General features: G+C 39.1%; 1 protein-coding gene across 4 annotated transcripts in view; it reads left to right on the top strand.

Annotated features, from left to right (window-relative positions):
* Window positions 1-19,086, top strand: part of lingo2 (leucine rich repeat and Ig domain containing 2) — a 186,085-nt gene that overhangs the window by 42,396 nt on the left and 124,603 nt on the right. The gene's annotated exons all lie outside the window — the stretch shown is intronic.

Here is a 19,086-nt window from a genome sequence, read left to right as displayed (position 1 = left end):
GGAATGCGGCCAGAGGCCAGAAAATGAAGACAACAAAAGATGCTGAGATCAGGAATAACCCTGTTAACGTACTAATCTTCAAAAAGTAGTTTCGTGGCCTTTACTTATAGCGGCGAAAGAGAATATCTGCATTTTTGTTTAATTCGGGTTTATTTCGGGTTTATATGTGCGTCATCAGCCACCTGATAACAATGTTTGACAAAATGGATTCAACACATTGAGAGCAGGTTGGAGCCATTGACAGTTGTTCTCAGCATGTCGAAGAGAAGTGATTTTCAATCTTACCGATCTGACACGGCGAAATTGACGCTTGCTGTTGTTTCCTCTCAGATGTTAGAGCGGTTGGTGCTGCCGTGTCTCTGCTCTACTGACTGAGTGTAGCAGAAGTCTCTTGCCTTTTGGGTTGGACATCGATGTTTTGATCGCTCGTAATGCATACATCTGAGCTGAAGTGATAATGGAGTAGAGCCGCATTGTGACAACATTTGGGCGATGTGACAGCATAATCAATCGTTGCAGAGTTGCAGCTGACACAGACATGATGCTTTCTTTGAAATCACCCACTGAGGCACATTTCAACTGTATGTCTGTTATCACTGTATCGCTCATCTGAGAAAATATAACATTTATTCATCAGATTGAGGTAGACTAGCTCAACTTTTGCATCCTATCGTTTCCGTACAGCATCAACTTTAGTATGATTGGAATTTGATAGATTGTAGGCCATTTGTCATGAGTAATCTGTGAGACTTTTATCACTGACTCGCTCAGCTGTCTCCAAGTCCCTCTTCTGTCATTCTAATGCCATTTGAAATGTATTCCCCCGCACATATGGCGTTTTTGTAGCTGAGACAATAAGGGAGGTTTGACAACCAGGACCGAATTGCTGACATTTGATTGACAGTGTAATGTTTCAGCAGAGAGGCAGGGAAATGATTTGAATATTCAACATACAGATTAATCCTTCTCCTGAGGGGAAAGGTGTTTCAAAATTATTTTGAAAGTTTGAGTTAATCGAAGCACATTGTAGAGAATTTCTCAACAATGCCGACTGACTGTGGAGGGCATATTTGGGTTCGTAAGAATTTTGGGTAAATTGAATACAGTTCCTTGCACACAATCAGCTGAACCACCGAAGAACTTAAAGGTTATAGAGATCCTGCCTTTATGGTGAGAAAGATCCCTGTGAAAACACTGTAGTCCATGCTAACATGAAACTAGATTAATTTCTACTAAAAACTTATATAATTTCTGATTGTTGTAAACCGCAATTGCAATTTCTAAAGGAAGCATTCACTTCATTTAGAAAGAGCAGTTCACTTGTCTTGCTTATCCACTCTCCCTGCCTCTTGGCTCGACATCCTTTGCAGTTTGATGTTTTAACAAAGAGAGACAGCGGTTCACTCAATGAACTCTACTAAATTGAGCAGCAACACCTTAAATAAGACGTAAGGGCATCTCAGTCAGCCGTCTAACTTCTCAGTCGCTGAAGCCATTGTTCTGTGTCTCGTTTCCCTGAGTATTGATGTCTTTAAGTGAGCTCCCCAAGTGACGGGAGGGAGTGGATCCTATATAGATTGCTTTCAGGGTGTTGGGACACAGCTGACTGGCGTAGCTCAACAGTCGACCCACGGTCGTTCACTCAAAAAGTGCTAGAGTGAAAGATTGTTGGAGGAGAGGCTAATATTTATACTGTTGAATTACATTGTTCTTTAAAAAACTAAAAAAACAAAGAAAAATCAATATCTTTGCTCTGCAACATGGCCATGCAGGGAAGTGAATTGGATAGAGAGCATGGATGGATAGGTGTAGAGAGTCACTGGCACTAGGAACACATTTTGTGTTGCTGGCCTCTCTTAAAAGCTGCAGTATTTCATCTTTAGACCTCTACTGGTGTTTCTATTGAATTACTGTTGGTTACTCGCAGAACTTTCTGCTTTTCATTTCGGCGCCCATGTTAACAGGCTAGAGAAGCCACACACAAGCCCGCCTGAGTGGTTGCTGCTCTTCCTCATGTGGTGTCCACATAGACAGCATTGCTGCTGCTGCTGCACTATGAGGACTGGTGCAAAAGCCGCAAATGTTATGTCGGCTTTTGGCTTCTTCAGAAATGTAAATTAATTTAAGTCTAATCTAATACCAACCCTTACTGTGGTAAAACGAGGTGAATAAAACGTATTGCCAATAAACGCATCCGTTTATTTTTAGTATTTGTTTCTTTCTATAGATTTGTTTCTCTTACTTTGCCAGTCGAGTGAACATTAGAAGAAGTGAACAGTTTGTATTTTTAATTTTGCAATACCGTGATATAATACCATCACCACAAAAACACCCAAAAATACTATGATATAAATTTGGGGTCTTATCGTCCTTCCCTATATTGAACATTACTATGAAATTTGCTTGATTTTAATTGAAAACAAAGTAAAATCATTCTTGTCTTTGAGAGGCTGATATGTACGTATCTGTTGAAAGTAATTAAATAAGGGCTTTGATCACAACCCTGTAGCCTATTAAGCAAAGAAGCTCATTCGAATTATGCACCATGTTGAGGCCTGATGTCTGACTGCCTTTATTTACTGCATGTCATGTACATGCCCCACAAATAGTGATATAATTAGGCTTTCCAACATCCTTAGATTCATTTTGCAACCACAATTGCATATCCTTCTATGGTGTGTTAAATTGATTGGATCTTAAGTTCAAGTCATTATTTTTGAGTGGTAATTTAACAGAGGCACGTACTGTATGTCGGGCTAACCAAAACAAGGATTGAGCAAATATATGCTACCACCGGGTCAGTCACTCCTGCTGGAGTGAATTCAAAACAAATACATGTATAAGCAATCACAGACAATCTGGCAGAGGCATGATCTTAAGAAAACATAATGGTCTTACCCAACTGGATAAGGACTGTCAGTGATTACAGAAGAGACTTGAAAATATGTGGTTGGATAGAGAAGCTGGGAGAGTGTTCTGGAGAGTGTAGGCAGCTGCACTGCAGTAATTAGTCAGTGAAGCTATTTGCGGTTAAGGGGCAGCTGACCCCTGGCTTGGCTTGCTTAAAAGAATGGCAGAGGTTCTTCCCTCTCTCAAATATGACTGTGATTAACATCAGCAATTACTTGCAGACATTGCCAACCCGTTCCTCTATTACACAAAGAGAAATGGATTGCCTGTAAGGTGTACACAGCCTCAACCACGATGGGCTTTCTATTTTGAAGTTTACTGAGAGCACTCTCTGAAAGTGCATACAATAAAGTATCATAGATAACATACCTAAAATGTATCAGCGTGTTTGCAAGTTTATGTCACCCTGTTCCACAATCCTTTTACATGCTGTTCTTAATTATCCAGCCAAGGAATGGTTACAATGGACAACTATGACACAACTGCTGCTTTATTTAATTAGCTTTGATATACCAATGTCATTCAGTAAAACAGTGAGGCAGATGTAGACGGAGGCAAACCCATCTGGCGTTAAGACACAGTGGAGTTGTATGATTTTTATTATAATATTGTACAGTAAACATTTTTTTCCATGCACCTGTCTAACTTAACATGTGTGGAGCTGTACAAATCTGCTCTCTGATCTCTTCATTTATGTCTGCTGTCATTTATGGTTGAGCTAATGAGCTAACCCCTCAACACCTTTCAAATTTGTTGATGTTTACCTCCTTAGAATTAGGAAATGTGGGGGAGAGGGAGTAATATGCACATTAATGAGCACGTCTCACGGACAGCAGCTAATTACAATGACGCATCTGGGGCCTCATTTGGCGATGGTGTCAGCAGTAACAGCCTCCTGGCCGTTTGAGTGCAGTCTGAATTACCAAAGAAGTCCCACTGAAAGTTGCTCTTGTCTCAAAGCGTACGTGTCTGTCAGAGAATGGAGGCTGAGAAGCTTTACATTTGTTTTTTCTCTAACTTTGTACCGGAGAGACTTACGCGAGCATGTTCCTTTGAGGTGAGACAGAAAAGGCTTTTATCAGCTCCTGTGTGGGCTAACCTGAGATTCTTGAGATCAAGCCAGTGTGTTGGAAGATCTGCGAGTAATGCCATCATTACCCAGGGTCTTGTTGTTTCTTTCGTGGTCTAGAGAATATCCTGGCTGGTTACAAAGACCTCTAAAAAGTAGAAACGAGAATGAAGTCACCTATTCCAGCCCAGCCTGCAGCACTGACTTGCTGCAGCCACCAGTAACCACTGGTAACGCCAGGGCTTAAGGATTATAAATAACTAGTTAACTTTGCAACTTAACAGGTTTAGTGTAGAACGTACTGTGCTTTTCTTAAAAACATGCTGAAACCTTTGTGGATAACTTGCCATTAAGATGCAGAGTTTGTGTTCCTTTGGGCAAATCGTGGAGACAGGATTTGTATGTATGTGTGCCATCGGGAATGACAGGCAGGCAGAGATGGAGAGTAGTCTACTGTGGGTGGTAAATCTGAAAAACACTTGGGACAAACAATGTGACAACAGCTGCAATGGCAATTAAAAAAACAGAAATATATATATGTGGCATACACATATCTTGGGGTACCGATGCACTGAAGCCTGTAGCAATCTTTCTGTGATTCGCTCCCAACATTTTCCTTATCCAAGCATTTTGAATCGATGTAACTGTATCTTGAATACTAAGGTTGGTTTGGATCAGTGAATCGACATACCGCTAACAAAGTTATTTTTACAGGTCATACAAACTTTGACAACTTAATTGTTTGTATATAGAACGTTCAGTTGTTAAGAGGTTTCTGAAGAATCAGAATGTCATTGCAGCTGTAACATTAGTCATACATATGGGCAATTTAGCTGACAAACACGCTCCGCGAAAGAGCTCGGTCAGGAATAATTATACTCCTTGGCTGGATAATGACTTAAAATATGTAATGGCAAAGCAAGATGCCCTGCCAAGATGCTGAATGAATAGTAAGATAGTTATTCTGACGGCATCACATACTGCTAACTATGGGGGACTGTCTGTGGAAATCATACTTCAATCAACTTCTTAACATAACACAAAAAAAAAACATGTCATTTGAAATGGTATTTTAAGTTTTGCTCAGATATCCATAATGTTTGTCGGCATTTACCTTTAACTGCTTTCAATTACTGTCACATTTTGATTAGGTAATAATCGGACTAATTCATTGTTGGTCTTTTCATGGGATATGTTTACAATAAGATTTAGAATATCACTTATCCTTTACTTGGAAATACTTATGATAAAATTGTACATATCCTTAGAAACTACGCTATAAGCTATTGTTAGTTAAAAAAAAGTGCAATGTGTAATACCATAGGGGGAAAAAAACTGGGTCATTTTCTCGTTTCTGCCACTTTGGATTTAATCCAAAAAAAACAAACACGGAAACTGTGCCTTCAATGTGATTGGAAAGCCCTCGAGGCAGCTTTACTTCTTCGTCCTCTCATGTTGGACTGAGGGCAGACTCAGTATCGCCTCTCGAGGTACAAGTGGAATTGCAAGACAGGATGGGCCGTGGCTAGCTGGTTAGCATGCTCAATTCAGTAGATCTCTGGGCATCACAATACATCGCCGCTTTCATTGATGTGTGCTCTCTTTGTAGCTGCTGTCTTATCCCTCTTAGTGCCTTTGGCAATGAATTCCCCTGCATTCTTAATAACTGACCATTACGCATTAAGCCTTTTCAGAAAGTTGATTTCCATAGATGCATTGCAGGATGTTATTTCATCAGTTTACACTCTTGACAAATGAAGCTTCTCACTCGTCCCCAATGAAGCAAGGAGAGCTGTAAAGCATCTGTGGCATTGTGAAATCAGGGCGAGGATGACAATATTAATTGTCAATGTTGAACCGATGAACATCGAAAAAAATGAAGTCTTGGATATGATTATTTTAGTAGGTCTTTTGACCTCTCTTTGAGAAAGCTTTCTTTCACTTTAATGACTCTTTGCTAAGCTATCATGTCACACAGCTGTAAAGATGGTTTTGGTAATTATATCTTAATTACTTAAATAGGAGATCTGTATTTATTCATTGACTTTTATGATTTATTTTTTGATTTGCTATTTTCTGTGGTCCTTGTGTTACATTTGATGCACTAGTTAATTCACTGATACTGACTGGGGTGAGTTATACACTGGGGTTGAATACATTTGATTAATCATGATATAAGAAAGGTTGTTCGGAGTATTGTTTCAGCCCTGCCATGTTCAATAAATTCAATAACTGAAATCAAACATTGTATAAAGAGGAAAATTCAATGGGTTTCCTTCATATTATTAAGAGAACTGGAGCAAAGCCCTATTGGCTTTCAGTCACGCTTACTTGTGAGAGCTATTATTTACTTTTGTCCCAAAGCAATATTTTCACCCCATTACTCTCTGCTCATGGCTCTTTGGCCAGAGCCAGTCTTGGCCTCCATCATCATTAACACCTGCCCGCTCATTATATTGAGCCGCCAGATAAAGGGACAGAGATTATAGATTCCGTCATTGCTCTTCACATCACCTTGGCTAATGATTTGTGTACATGTTTAATGGTTAGTGTGACAAGAGGCCAAACAGTACCAAATTGTCACAAGTTAGTGCAAATGTCAATGTGTTGGATTGTTTTGAACTTTCCCCTTTGACATTCATTACAAAGCAGAGACCCTTATCAGTCAATGAGGCCTAAAGTGGAGTGTTCAGTTAATTCTAATAAACGATATAGCTGAAATCAAAAAGGTTCCTCCTGGGGGTTGAACTCATTTTGATGTTAAAGACTGTGTCTTTTAATAAATTGTGTTTTAAACTCGGGTTGAAGTTCAAGAATTGCAATCCCAGACTTCACCAGAATTGTTTGCCATCCACCTCCTTTCACTTCGAAATAACTGTGGGAAACTTAAAAATTCAGCATGTGTCCATGTAAGTCTCTGTGTGTGCTGTCCTTTAACAATCAATGCATTTGCTTGGTTAAACTGGAGTGATTGTACAGTATGGACCTACACATAATCCTCTCAACACATTGGTTTCTTTCTCTCACAAGTGCCTGATGCATTCAAAGGTAGCTAAGGCCTAGAGCCGTCTGTGGTCTCGATCAATACATTCCTGTCTGTAAAGCATCCCTGCCAAAATGGAAACCGATAGCCTGAAGAGTAGAGCACCGACACATCAGGATATAAATTTGGGTCCTCATCTAGATGGACTCATTGTTCATCATTCAGCAATTGGATAACGAATGGAGTATGTTGAGAAAATCAGTGGAAAAAGGTCAAGTTTAAGAGATTACCATTTCTCACAGCCAAATGCCCTGCTAAATAAGTGCAACCTCCAGTTAACAAACGAAGTGGCAAATTCACTATGTAGACGAATGTCAGAGAACTGAAAAACCAAAAGCAGAATAACAGGATCTGTCAGTTGCCAGTGAGCTATTTAAAAGGAATCTTGACTTTTGGTGCAGTGAAGATTCAATACGCTATTGATCCTCATAGTGTCAAGTTCTTGTCAAGGAGGCCCTCACCACTTCCTGATGCAATGCCTAGAGTATAGAAAGCTTCTGAGCAAAACAGAGTGGAGGAAGATATGGAGACAGGGTAACAGCAGTTACAGTATGTGAATATGTGTGTGGCAAATAGTAGCATAAATGACTAATTATTAATAATATACCAAACAAACAAAAGTAAACCAACATCATTGATTGTCTGGTTGGTTGTGAACGTAGTGTCACATCGTTACACCACTGCAAAGTTCATCAGCTGCACTGCACATGTCCTCGGACACGATGCGAGTGAGAACAATGACAGCAATTCACGCTTGTTTTAATTGCCATAGAAATGGAAGCTCAGAGTTGACCTTCCTCCGCTAATGGAGTGGAGACCGCGTCCAGCACAGATACAGGACCACAATGGCAATCGGTCTTGTAATCACAGGTGTCATTGTTGTATTCAAACTCTTTCAGAAAAAAGAAAACAAAGCTATTCTGTCCTAAGGAAACAAAACTGTCCAGTTGGAGCGGCACGTCTACATTTCATTCATAAGCTGACTGATGGCAGCTGCACTCTTGCTCTCCAGGGTCATGCTCATATCTGCACGAATATGAAAAAAACAAGGATGTATTGGATTTCACCTCAAATACACAATACAAACGGGTGCAAATATATTAAAAAGCTGTGGCAAAATGGTGTGCACCAGTAGAAAATACTTTCACATGGGATCTGCTGCAGGTTTTGTGGGAAAGATTGACCCTCTCAATTGTTAGGAGCCTCCTATTCACACATTGAGTATTTCCTACCGCTTGCTCCTCCTCCGCAAGTACAAAATAGTTTTATACTTATTTTTAAACAGTATTTAAGCAAGGAACATATATTTCCCTCAAAGAATAACTCGCTCTGCGATAAGACCTGCCTATCTCCAATGTCCAATGACACCTGCGTATATACGCCAGCATGTGTTATTGGCAAGTAGCCTGTTGGTGCTGTGTTGTCTGATGCTCTGTAAACATGAACTGCCAGCTACAATAAACGCTCATGTCAACCTACAAGTGGTAACGGCAAGTAGCATGTGTCGGGGTTGCAAATATCTTCCAACTGGCATCACAAATTTTTGAAGTGTGTCAGCACAAGCAGTGAAACACAAGCAACTATTTCACCAGTGTCAGCACTCAGAGGTATGAAAAATCCCCATATACTGTTCTCACTCATACAAACATCAACACTGAGAAAAGTGAGCAGTGTCACAACTATTTAAACTCATTAGTAACTGTAATCTCAGCGGTATCGTGTTGAATGGAAATGTTTTCATCACTTCTTTTGTTGTTTTTGATTCAGCTGCCTGAAGGCACCATTGCCTTTTTGTGTGTCAATAGTATAGCTTAATTTCCTATAACCTGGGGTTATGAAATAATTCTCAAACTTAGTTTGTGTAAGCAAACATTCTGCCAACGGGTAATTTAACCTGAAACCTGAATCATCCCTAGCTTAGCATTTCTCTGCTGCAGGATTTTTCCATGGACACAGGACCTTTACGTCATCTGTTGGCAGGACTCTGTGTATTTGACCCACACTGTTTTGTTATTAGCAGATACATTCATCAATTCTGAATTTGAACCCAATAGCATACTATAGCAAATTATCTATACTGCCATGTTATATAGTGTATAAGTTCAATAGTCGTTGTCTCCCTTGGTGTCATACAGTACAATCAAATTTGGACTTGGTTTAGTGTATAGAATAGTTCACCTTCATATTTCTGTAGTGTTACACTTGAATGTAGCTGCTCAAAAGTTTGCCCCATCAATGTTGAACAAGTTATCAAAAACAGGAACGGAGAGCTTGAGTGTTTTTTTTACAGGAAGAGAAACTTGAAAAGACTTGACATAGATTTCCTGCTGTGTTGTGCTGTCTGCTCGGATATTTCGTTATAGTCTCTCCATGCTTATTATTGTCTGTCGGTGCTGAGTGGTTATTCTTTCCCCAGTTTTCTTTGGCACAAAAGACTTTGACAAATATGTGTAAAAAGGCAAAGTGTGGGATTAGAATCTCCCTCTGTATCTAACAGGACAATGTATAGGCCCAGTCAACCCACCAACCATTGTCTGACAATGGAGAAAATAAGGAAGGCAAATAAAAGTCTTCTCACAATGCATATTAGCAGGGCTGAGTTTCTCAAATTGGAAGGTGAACCTCCTCAGCCCGTCACCTTCTCTGACTATGTGGCTTCTTTCACAAATTGCAATGACGCAGGTGCTTTAGACAACTGCAAACACTTAAAGTGCAGTCAGGTCAGTCACAGGGACCAAAGCACTTATTCACAGCTTGCTTTATTCCAGCTGAGCTGTCACATTTTTGCAAGGGCGGCCATCACGTCTTATAAGTCCTCATAATGTAATTTACGCAAAGTCAGGAGCAAAAACGGTTCACACAAATAGTCCTAAGCATGTTGGATAAAACCGAATATTTACTTTTGTTCTGTCAAGACTGGCACATAGAAGACAAAGTGACTTGGAGATGAATGCACGGTGGTCTTATTGAAATGTAATGATTCATTGTTCTTATATACTGTAAGTGAATGTTAATCTGCCACAGTAAAGCTAGGTAAAACCCTGACTATTGATTGAAGTAGTAATCTTACATTGATATTTTAGCAGTAAATAGTTCTAAAGTCAAACACTGCTGTAGTTGTACTGTAAATGCTTGTGTAATGTCACATTCATTGTCACTAACCTGTGTTTGTTTTCAAAGAAAATGGCTACAATAATCATAAAATACATGATTATTGTCAATGAAGAGTCTAGGGGTGTCCCCAACTAAGAATTTCCATAATCAAATCTGCTTGGTCAAGACTTGCTCATCGTTGACTGATAATCATTTTGTTGCTCATTGATCCATATTTTCATTTGCTACATAATAAAATATTGTCCACACCACACAAAAGAGCTTAAACACCCAATTAAACAATCTGCCTCCTGGACTTGGCGTAATCATTTTATTTTATAGGCTAATAGGATGAGCTGCATCCACTTTCTCCGGGCCCGGCGCCACAAGGGGACAGTGCTGTTTGTTGTGCGGGTGCAGCGCGGCCCCTGTTACTGAGAGACACTGTGGAGGAGATCGATAGACAGACTGCCTGCTGGCTTTTCGTGGTTTGCAATTTGGGGTCAGCAAAATGACATGTGACGCATAATATTTAGTATCCATACACATACCAGCCAATAATACTAAAAACAAACAAAATAGATCAGACTACCCTACATCATCAAGTATTCATATTGATTTTTATATATGCTCGCAAAAAGACAATCTGTGACTGACAACTCTTATCACAAGAGACGATGGCAATCCACATTGCTAGTGGTGATAAGTCAATTGATTTCCACTTTGGATGAATGAAAATGGAAAAATGCAAAGTTGTCTGTCTAACAACATTATCAAATACATTAAATGTATTTAACAAACATCAATCAATGGACTCATTTTCTATCTCACAACTTTGAGTCACACTGGCAGCTGCCATCGCTGGTAACAAGCCGACTGGAGTGAGAGTGTAGCAAAGAAACACCTGTCTAGATGGAAGACAGAGAGGAATTAAAAACAGAACGCAGATAACGTCTGACATTTCTGCTAACACCAAAGAGATTTGTATCTACAAGATGAATGCTTGAGCCGGGGCATTTTGATTGGGCTGTCCTATTTGACAGCTGGGGCTGCAGAAAGGCAAGGTTAGACTGCATCCTTACAGAAGAAATGAAAGACTTCTGGGTTATTCTTCACTATTATTGTTTTTGATTGAGCTTCTGCTTTTACCGCCCATACAAACTGTCTATAAGAGTTAACTGTGGTGTAGAATTCACAAAATCTATTTAAAATGGATTTTTTTTCTGTTATATGGACGTATTATCAATCACAAAACCTACACACAAAATGTTGTATTAGGTATTATTACCCCAATATTGTTAACATACAAAACATGATAGTTGCACTTTTGCAACATATTTGACTCTTTTGTATTGGTGGCATTCAACTCTAAACAAAACACAGAAAAAAGACAATATTCAGTTTACGTTTTTTAAACGGAAGAGAATAATTGTTTGTATATTAAGTATTTAGTTTTTATAATTAAGAGGAATGAAACAATGCAACATAGATGACTGCATTTGTTGCGTGATGCTGTTTTTCATTGCGTGACTCAAGCTGTTTCTCTCTATTGTTGTCGAGGAAAAAGTACTAATACTTAATTCATAGGCCTGAGTCATTTTGTCAGACTTTGTCAAATGAAAGAAACATTCAGCAACATGAATAAAATCAAATGATAGTGGAATCCTGGGGGCACAGTGCTGCACAAATGGCAAGGATTTGCATGAAACAGATGAAATATGATAATAGCAGATATGTATAATTGTTCACGGGTCACACAGATGGGCAGAGTCGAAGCAGACATTTGCCAGCGCATTCAGATGAAGAATAACTCATCGCAGAACGGAGCACACTATGACACTGGCACACGTGCAAAATGTCACGTTGAATTTTGTTGATTGTCATCTGGGCAAACTTAACTTACTATTAGAAAGGAGCCGTTTCTTGTAGTAACACAATCACACACAGTGCTAAGGGACGAGTCGAGGGTGTCACTTAGAGACAGATTTATTTGAGAAATAACATAATTCTAATTGTCGAGAAACCAGTATGCCATTTGCATCAGCGTCACCCATGAAATTAAATTTTCACAAGACTAGTTCTGAGCTGATAGAAAAAGCTTCAGGTACAAAAGAGCAAAAAAAGCTGTGATTTGATTGCCTTTCACTGTGGTCAGTCATTTCATTTTTTTGGCACAGCGCAATCTGAAAGTGATATTTAACTTACATTTCATATTTATTTAAGTGCTGTGTTTGTCAGCTTTCAGCTGCGTGATCCGAAGAGGTAGTTGAGTCGATGTGGACCAGTTTTTTCTGCTGACCGCTGGATGAAACTAATGTACTGTACAGGATGTGTTGTTTTACTATGCAAATTCAGAAGTAAGAAGAATTGAGCCTGTTACATTTTATGCCTTTTATTTCCAGCAGAATCTCTGTAGGGATTACTTTGCATCACCTGCTTACAGGCAGCAGCAGTCCATTGTTGTGCCCACTCTCTTGTAATGTGTCTATACTCTATATCAGATCTATACTGAATCCAATATTAACATACAGTTTAGAAATGCTGATGACAAGGTTTCAAAGCTCATCATGCAAACAAGAAATTAAGATTAAAATGTACTACTTTGTAATTTAGTCAAATTCAAAACCCTTTTGAGCAACTTTCTTACAAGAATGACGTCTCTCACATTTTAGGTCTGAGAACAAATGACCTGTTTCCTCGTACAAATTATTCCAGTCTTAGATTCTAGTTTGTTTCATGTCATATTCTCTCTTTCTCTGTGTGTGTGTGTGTGTGTGTGTGGGATGTGTGTGTGGGATGTGTGTGTGAGAGCGAGCTTTCCAGCAACTGACAGACAGCAGGTACACTTGCTTTCATCGCTGGCACTGTGAGGCAGGTGTGGAGAAGGCATCACGATGAGTGACAAAATAATGCCACCCTTACATCATCCAACCTTTAATTTGATACAAAGTTCATATCAGTGGTGATAAGATTATGAGATATTACCACACTAATCAATGTTTACCCTACACATAAACCTAATTACTGACACTAAATTCAGAAAGAGTCTTTTTTTTTTTTAAACCTAGCATCTACTGCTTTAAATATGAAGTTCTCAGTTATCTGTTTTGCAGAATGTTACAGGGATAGAAGGGTAATCTATTGTCAGGACAACAGATGCTTCACCAACAAGTGAAAAACACGTGTGTTGGCATCAAAGACCGTTTTAGTATCCACATTCTTGTCTCAGTAAATCTTCAATTGTGGATAAAAACAGAAAAAAACATGTTAAGTTCTTGTGGATCTATTTTCAGAATATAACAATATATATTAATGGTCGTGGAGGTTTAGCCATAACCTTATTATAAAATACTAATCAGCACATACATATTCTACTGGATGACTTGGTCCATTCTAATTGTGCCTAAACTGCATTCCTTTTGGTGAGGTGTTATTTATGTTGGCAGACTTGCGATCAGGTCCTAGAAATGCCAATAGTGTCAATTGCTTCCTTTCAAATGTTCGTCATAATCGTAAACGGTCCTTCATCATCTTGAACCTTCTGTCGAGACATTTTAAAGGATTTTTGCAGGACATTTATTGCCTTTATTTGATACTGATTGTGGAGAGAGACAGGACATGTGGAGAAAGCGATAGGGGAAAGATGTGCAGCTAACAGTCAGGCCAGGTGGGATTCGAACCAAGGACTCACTGCTCAGGGAATACGTGCCCATGTGGTATGCGCCCTAACCACTCGGCGTGTAGACATTTTTGAACCTGATGCATGTCTGCAGCTTTGCTGCTCTCTCGGCCGTCAGGGGAGCCAGAAATTCAAGGTGCAACATGGACATCTCTGTATAGATGAATATGTCAGATATTCACTCGCCTTTCAGCCCACCACGTTTGACAAACCGTTTGACAAACCGTTTGTCTCTTTTGCTTGCTAGGTGTTTGACATTCTTCACCAGCGACTTGTTTACTCCAGCTGTAATCGTCTGTTTCTGGAGAGCTGGGTAGCTCTCTAAACCCTCACATCTTCCAGCAGTTGCACAACCACATGTGGACTGGCTCATGAAATTTGAGACATCCAGCACAATACAATGCTATATTTCCATAAGTCTCCTTTCTCTCAATCTGCATCCATGAAATCCTTTTTGATCATGTGCAATCCCTACTCAGTACCGGGCTGCTGACCATTTTTGTACACACAAATGTCCATTTGGCAGGAAGAATGCAGCAGACATGATTCTGCTTAACGTTTCCAGGCGGACAAATTGGGCTAAGATACCAGCTGTTGAGCATGGGAAGGCTAATCAGGTTAGCCGAATGCTGAGGATTATGCAGTCGAAAGAAGAGTTGTTGTTCTAAACACAATCTACTGCAGCGGACAACACATCTGCTGTTGGTTTCGTTATCTGAGCTATTTCCTCTTGTTCATTCTGGAAGCTCATCTTAGCCTTGTTATTTGCTTGGTGCTGTTTACCACAGGCCTTTTATGAAGGAAGTGTCCAATTAACTGTGGATTTGGTGGCATGTGCTATCACATCAGGGTTCCCAGGGTCTCACATCATTTGTGCGCTTGTGTGGCAGGGTGTGAGGGCTTTAGGCCAACAGTTTTAAAATCACTTCCCTCATTTAAATGTACTGCATAAAGCATTGCATGTCTGCATGCTTTAAATAGAAAGAGACAGAGAGAGTTTCAGGGCAACTGAAAGTAAAAGTGTTGTCTGTATATACCATGATTATGAACATTACAACATTATAATTGCAATAATAATAAAACACAATGCAAATACATGTCTAATCCTCACATGTCAGAATTTGTATGTGGCTGCATGTCATAGCACACAAAACAGTGTCTAAACATGTTTTTCAGTTCATCTGCTTAATTTCAGCCAAAGTAATCGTCTTCAATGCTTTATTTAAAGCATTTTATATAGTTCCATGTTGTGGACAGTATTTATCAGTTATGTGAATTGTAATTTAGGCTTGCTACTTAGCATTTAGAATAGTCTTTAACAAGTCTTTTTCAATACATAATTCAGCAGGCTTGCATCCTTTTCACGCCACTACATAGTTGCTTAGGCTTGTCAGCCAGGTCCTGTCTATCCATGACATTAAACAGAATATTCTATGAAGGTGTTGAACATATCACACTAATAAGTATTAAGGCTTTACAGTTTAAAACAACACAAAGCTCTGTATTTTCTTAGTGTTTTAGTGATAGTGCTATTCCTAATTAATTGAATCAATATACATCCTAAATGTGTTCATTTTTTTTAGACGTAGACTGTGAAATTTAAGCTAAAAGAACAATTAGCTCTCTCTTCAGATTTTAAGATCACAGAGACCGCAGCACTCTTTGACATGTTCTCATTCGGAACTTGGAGGAATTAAGAAGCGTCTCTGGTTTCAGTGACGATGGAGCAACAATATCTTCTTGTATCTTCAGGTTGGAACAAAAATCCCAGTTTTTGTTCATCGTATTCAACTCATTAATCAGGCAGTACTGTAGTTGTTTAATTAGGAGAACTGCTTCGCTTCACCTTTTCCCGTGTGCTCCATAACCCTTGTGCTTGGCATCAGACGATGGGGGCCGGCTCCGTCTGTGGTCTTCTCTCTGCAAATTGTTCACAACTGGCCTCATGAACCAAGGTCCCAAGGTTGAGACACTGTTGGAAACTGACTCAGACACTGTGTGCTACAAGCAATGATGCAATAAACCTTTGTTGAGGGAAGCACTCACGCAGCATTACCCTGTGGTGGTCACTGAGCTCTCAGCATGGGGCCAAAGGCACAAGTATTTTTCTGTTCCAGCCTTTTTTAATCTTTTCCAGGGGATGTTTTGTTTTCAATATTTTCCCTGCCTCTTGCACAGCTGTCTGGCCAAATGTATAGTCCCTCTTCCTCTTGCTTTTAAATGTTAATTTATGTATTTTGTTTTTATTAATGTAGTCTGGCAGGTGGATTTGCCTTCATCTTCTCTCCTCCGTCTGTTTGTGTTTAAAGTGCTGACACTTCCCTGACACTGTTTCCTTTTTTGTTTCGTTCAAGCTGTGTGCTTATAGATCTGCTTGCAAAGATATACCTCTGACACAAAAGTTTCTGTGATTTCTTTGTGACATTTCAGTGACCTTTTGAATTTATAATCTCCTTATTTTTATACTGTCTATTCTATTCACTTTTCCTTTGTGTGTAAAAAAAAACAAGAGAGCTAAATTTTGCTTTTCGTCTATTCTGTTTTATTCTCTTTGAAGAGAGACAGATGAAAAGGAGGAAGGGGGAAGTTGTTGATACTTTTCATAAAGCAACTCCAGGTAATGTGGATGGGAGGCTGGCAGCGTCTCTACATGTAATTGTAGTCGAGTTACACTGTTTGATAGAGTGTGAAAAATGTGTATTATGTTGTCTTATTCAAGTTAGAAAATAGTCTTACTCGGTTGGTCATGTAAATTATTTTCATTGAAATGTAAATTACCATGGAAAAAGGTGTGTTTTTTAAAACAATATTTGTCAAAACCATGTAGCTCATTGTTAGTTTAGATTCTCCAATGCCCAATTTAAGATGCTTTTATTTAGAGGTATTGCTGTCTCCATCTTTGAGATATCAGATATGTTCAGTTATGACCTAAAAAGACAAAAAAAACACAATAAATCATAACATTGTACCGAGGCTCTTATAATATTCACTTTAAACGCTGTGTTTGTCACTGTGAAGAAGAAACAACTGTAGTCATCAAATCAGTATTGCATTCTGTAATTTAAATTTGTCACATTAAAAGCACTAACATTTTAACGGAGAGCCACATTTGTTTAAAATGCAATGCGGAAACTGCAGTGAGTAATACAAATACCCCAGAAATCTGATTATTGTAAGCTTCAAATGTAACACTGCAAAGCAGGAGTAACCCGAATATTCACGAAGCATGCATCCACAAAGAAATTATTGGCGTTATCGTGCATGTAATTTAATAGAGCTTTGGATCAATGCAACTGGGCCTAAAGGCCTCCTTTGGCCTATGTGTTGAATCTGGCTTCAGACCTTGAAGCCCACTGAATTGAAATGTGAAATAACTCATTACCGAGCATGTAAAGCCTCATCATAAAACCAACAGGGAGATGTTGGTGTACTACACAGGCTTACAGAGACAACACGGTGATTGAAAGGGTTTATTGCATTTCTGTTGCAGGGCTGAACTGTAAGGCGACAAATAAATAAGACAACAAAAAGCAAACGGAAAATCCAGTTACAGCAAAACAAATGAACTGAAGTATTTTAGAGCTTGAGAATTTCACCTGTTCAACTTTAAAAAGCAGGACATTCACTGCTTCGGGTATTTACGTAACAAGGACAAAAAGACAGTGAATAAGCATTGAAGTGAGTTGAGCCTTGTTGACAGTGTGGCCTTTTGTTCCTGGCGAGGACAGTTGCTAGATTGAATTGATCTGACTTTAGAGCCTAACCATTTATCTTGGTCAGTCATGTCTGATCTGTGGCTGTCAAGTGGAGCCGGACTTCTCAGAGAAATAAACTGCCTGGAGAGCCGGCGAGGGGTCTACTTTACCTCTCTGCCATGGCCGCAGCATTTCCTTTGCTACTCGTGTGTGTTTGTTTCTTCTTCCAATAATAAAATGTACCTCAATCAATTAATGATTAGTCGATCGACAGGAAAGTAATCAATATCCCTTCTCCTAATAATCTGATGGTTTGTCAAGAATGAATGGCAAACATTCACAATTCATTCTCACTTGTGAGAGTTTGCTGTATTTCTTTACATATATTTAGTTAACTAAATATTTTACTTATTTTTTTTTACTTTTACTGCATTTTTCACTATTTCTGACATTTTATAGACTATTAATTGATGAATATACTGTATAACATAATCGCCAGATTAAACAGTGATGAAAATAATTGTGCTAAAAATCATATGGAAAAAAAGCACTGATTTTAGTGTTCCGTGTGTTTTGGGTCTTTTTATATTGAAGAAAACTACTTAGCCGAAATAATTCTGATTACGTCTTATTGCATTTAAAACAACATAATATTTAGTAGACAATGTAATAAAAACGAAAATCTCAATTTACATTCAGCTTCAGCAAAAACACAGTAATAATGTAGGTTACAAGATTAAATGGAGAGAAATAAATAAGTAAATGCTACTTTCCTCCAGCTGCAACAGACGGCTGTTTGCTCCTGCAGCCATATTTTCCTCGGAGATTTTCACTTTAGTTCACCTCTCTCCAAGGACCCCCCCGGAAAAAAAGAAGTAAAGATTTTATTGGCACAGTTGCGGCTCAGCACTGTCACTCCAATTCAGAAGGCTGTTAGCTGATCCTTTTGACCGTGTCTTCCGCTACCTGGGCCATTTCTAAGCCACAGATGATAATCCTCAAGGGGCCCTCATTAAGTCTTTGCTCCAATTAAGCCACACTCATTTTGCCGCAGCACAATTGCTCTGTACCGCAGAGCTCAAATCCTCCAACGGTGGATTAGGCTGATCAGTCAGTGGGCGGGATGAAAATAGCAGCATCGGTAAGTCAGGGGAGGAGGTGAGCATTTCTTAGGTGGCACCAGCCGCTGCTCACACGGTGGTCCGGTGGTGGGCATTAAAGAATTTGAGTTCAAGGCAACTTGAAATTTTTAAATATACAACATTTTTAGCCACAGTAGATATGGCCTATTTAAGTGACTCCAATGTTTAGCCAGTGGAATCACCGAGCAAGTCAGCGATGCTGAACTTTGATACAGTTCGTAAATTCCTGCTGGGATTAAGGCTTTCGAGGCCTACATTTTTCTTATCCTTCAGTTTCATAATCTGTTATGAATCCAGTTGCTGTATGGATGAGAGTGGTTGGATAAGTTGTCTCACTGACTTAACACTATATGTTTTTTTCGATTAAAATGATGGGAATCTTGAGTTATAATAATTTTGTAAAAATTAGCTATCAAAGAAAGAATATATCCAAAGGTTTTACTAGTACAGGCTAC

This window comes from Anarrhichthys ocellatus, unplaced genomic scaffold (genome assembly GCF_004355925.1).
Source record: "Anarrhichthys ocellatus isolate YVR2014 unplaced genomic scaffold, GSC_Weel_1.0 scaffold37, whole genome shotgun sequence".
In the NCBI taxonomy this organism is placed as follows: domain Eukaryota; kingdom Metazoa; phylum Chordata; class Actinopteri; order Perciformes; family Anarhichadidae; genus Anarrhichthys; species Anarrhichthys ocellatus.
Note: the sequence above shows the minus strand (reverse complement) of the source record. Positions and strands in the feature narration are given on the sequence as shown.